The 3,299-nt window shown below is 42.2% G+C and overlaps 1 pseudogene across 1 annotated transcript; it reads right to left on the bottom strand.

Moving 5' to 3' along the window:
- Positions 1-544: 544 nt before the first annotated feature.
- On the bottom strand, positions 545-2,553 carry LOC308619711 (cytoskeleton-associated protein 2-like; annotated as a pseudogene). The gene has a single exon. The product of its transcript is annotated as a cytoskeleton-associated protein 2-like (transcript).
- Positions 2,554-3,299: the final 746 nt, after the last annotated feature.

Consider the following 3,299-nt stretch of genomic DNA (forward strand, 5'->3'; position numbering starts at 1 on the left):
ATATATTCCTTCTCTGACTCCCTTCTGTTAGTCTATAAACTATATCAAATGAAGTGATGGAAGTTAAAATTTTTAACATTTTAGGTAGTCAAGTTAGAAAAGGAACTAAAGAAAGGAACTCAGATTTAAAGTTCTGAATGCCCACTAGGCACATTTTCTTGCTTCTAACAAAGTATCTTCTCATAGAAATGGAGTATTAACTATCCCTCTTGGGGACCTCGGCTACAATAAAAAAGAAAGAGGCCAAGAGACCACAGATGCAGACTCACTGGCATTTCTGGAGAGTGACAATGAAGAACCAGGGGCAGAGTCTGTCTTGACAAAATTTACCTGTCTTAGAGAAAAAGTCGGTCTATTGAGATCGACAAGGTAGGATTAGCTTTCCGTCGCACAGAAGGCAACACCTGCTATAGAGTGGACATTAGTAAGTGCTGACTGCTGTCAATACTTAGGTACTTGGCAACTCCTGACCTAAGGGACATGCAAAGCGACAACAAACCAACCAACCAACTCAGAATAATATAACCCCACTCCTTTAAGAGCTTCACTTCTCTTCTGTCTTGTCAGTCTCCGAGTACATGCGGCACAGGGCTGCTCTGGGGCAGCACACAAAAGCGTCAGTTTCACTTTCCAACTCTGTTAACTGTTCCAGTGAAGACACACAAGGATAAAGGTCTTTTAACATATCTGGCAATTTAGAAGTCTTCTCTTGAAGACATCGAAAACGTCTAACTGGTGTGAGAAACTTTAGCTCTTTAAATGCAGAATTTGTTTAGTCAAACTGCATCTTCTTTTTCACACTTTGCAAGTATGGAGTAGTAGACACATATTTAATTAAGCAACCCACCCTAATTTCTGTATTGTGGGTTTTAACATCACTGGTTGGATCTTTTGTTTTGTTATCTTGCTCTTTTTTCACAACCTTGAAATACTACATTTGTAAGATGCTTATTTTCTATTTCCGGTTTTTCTGACCCCAGATTAACACTTATATCATCAGTGGTGGCTTCTTGGATTTGTTCCTTGGTTGCACAAGATTCCCCAATATTTTCTCCAAATTTAACTTTTTCTTGACTCTTCATTGTCAGAATGTCAACAATTGCACATCGCATCTCTTCAGTAGGCTGAGCTCCTGCCAGAATGGCCTTCTCATAGATTGCAATAATATTTTCAATAGGACTCGTGAGTGGTTCAGTACGAGCAAGGCATATCCAATGTTTAACAAGTTTTTTGGCATCTGGAATATTTTGAATCAGGTCATTCAGTGTAACCAATACTTCTTCTTTTGGACATCCCTCGTTAATCAGGTTTAGGCATTCAGAAAATGTCTTGTTTACTTTTTCAGTAAACAATCATTGTTCATCTTCTTCTGCCATGGTAGTCCAGAAGGACCCAATTGGCTTTTCATCTTGTGCTTCGGGCTCAGGCTGGGTAACCACTGAGTTCGGAGGCCTTTTCATCACTCTTCCTTTGCTAGCTTTCCACTCGCTCAGACGAGCCTTTCTCTCCGCAGTTTCTCTGCGCTGAGTCCATCTACTATCAATAGCTGCGTTCACCATGGTATGTCTGCACTGGTCAATGCTTTTTGACTTTTCTCTCAGTTTACTATTAGAAGATGAAGCAGGCCTGGCTACCATTTCAGATGTCATGCTTCTTGATAGTGTCTTATTTCTTTCTATGTCCTGAGAAGAACTGGTTTTGATAATAGACGAAACTGTATTTAACTGTAATAATTCTTTCTCTCGAGGTCCTTTCCAAACTGTAACACTGGCAGACATCCTACTGATGCCTTGTTTTGTGGTGTCCTGGTTATTACTGTGGTGACTTCTAATAGAAGGTCGCACAAGTTGACTGCTCTGAGATGTAGTGCTCACAAATTTAGTGGCAGTCGTCGTATGTGAGGCTCTATCACTTTTCACGGTTACACTGCTGGCGTCTACAGGCTGAGACTTTGTGGCTTTAGAAACAGTAGCTGAAAGTTTCTTCATTGTTGCAGAGCTCATCTTTGACTTGAAGAGGTTTTCTAAAGGAATTAATCTTAGACTGAACAATTTGGCCACGATAAGATCCAAGCACAGGTTTCTTGGGCATGTTAGCACCTTGCTTTGGTTTTCTGTAGTCATTTGTTTCTATTTACTGTTTTTAAGGTGAAATGATTGGCTTAACGTCATATGTTGACTTTGGGGGTCATCTTTAATTGGTAACAACGGCAGAGTTTGATTATTATCCTCAAAATTAGGTGTATCAATTGCTGTAGTTGAATTGGTTAATTCATTAGAAGGTTTTAAAGGAATACAGTTCTCTTCCATTGTTATATTATTCTTTTGTTTCAATTTTTTTTTTTTTTTCCCGTACGCGGGCCTCTCACTGTTGTGGCCTTTCCCGTTGCAGAGCACAGGCTCCGGACGCTCAGGATCAGCGGCCATGGCTCACAGGCCCAGCCGCTCCGCGGCATGTGAGATCTTCCCGGACCGGGGCACGAACCTGTGTCCCCTGCATTGGCAGGCAGACTCTCAACCACTGAGCCATCAGGGAAGCCCAATTGTTATATTATTCTTGATCCCAGTAGGTCTACCAACATTCTCTTAAGGCAAAAAAAATTCTGATAAATTTCAGAATTTTTGTCTCTTCTTGGATCTGGCCTTCAGATGTCTTCACCCTTTTGTCTCTACCACTGGATAATATCTGATTTTCCTGTTTGTATGCAAAAAAAAAGGTTTTCCTTTTAACAGATGCTCCTTGAGTTTTTGTCTTCTTTGCTCTCTGAACGTGGACTGGGCCATCTGACTCGGGAACAGCTGCAGGTCCTGGGGCACGGCTGGGGTGCTCATCACAGCTCCAGACAGGGGGACGCATCTCCAGCTTGACCACCGCAGACTCCCTCAAGCCGGCGCCACCACACACTCTCAAGTGAAGGTTTTGAAGGTGCCCATTCCTTTGGGATCTTATCCTCCCTTTCCTCATTCATGTGGCTAAGTCACCTTCACTAAGTTCCTCTGACTGCCTATCTAGAGGCGCTGCAGTAGTGGCAGTCAGCATCCCACTGTCAGCTATTACTGCACTATTTACATTGGATTTGAATTTTGCTCCTAGTATCTCCACTTGTTATTTCTTTGCTGCGCCTTCCTTTGGGTTGGCCAACTTCGTCTTTTGAGTATCCATTTTTGTCAAACATCCCATGGGTTTATCACCAAGAGACAAGGAGACAACATCACTCCAGGATTTGCTGGCTGTGAGTGAACTGAATTACATGTGCAGTGACCAATCACCACCAGCTTTTGAAAGATGTGAGTCGATTG

The sequence above is a fragment of the Mesoplodon bidens genome, assembly GCF_964165515.1.
Source record: "Mesoplodon bidens genome assembly, chromosome: 1".
Classification (NCBI taxonomy): domain Eukaryota; kingdom Metazoa; phylum Chordata; class Mammalia; order Artiodactyla; family Ziphiidae; genus Mesoplodon; species Mesoplodon bidens.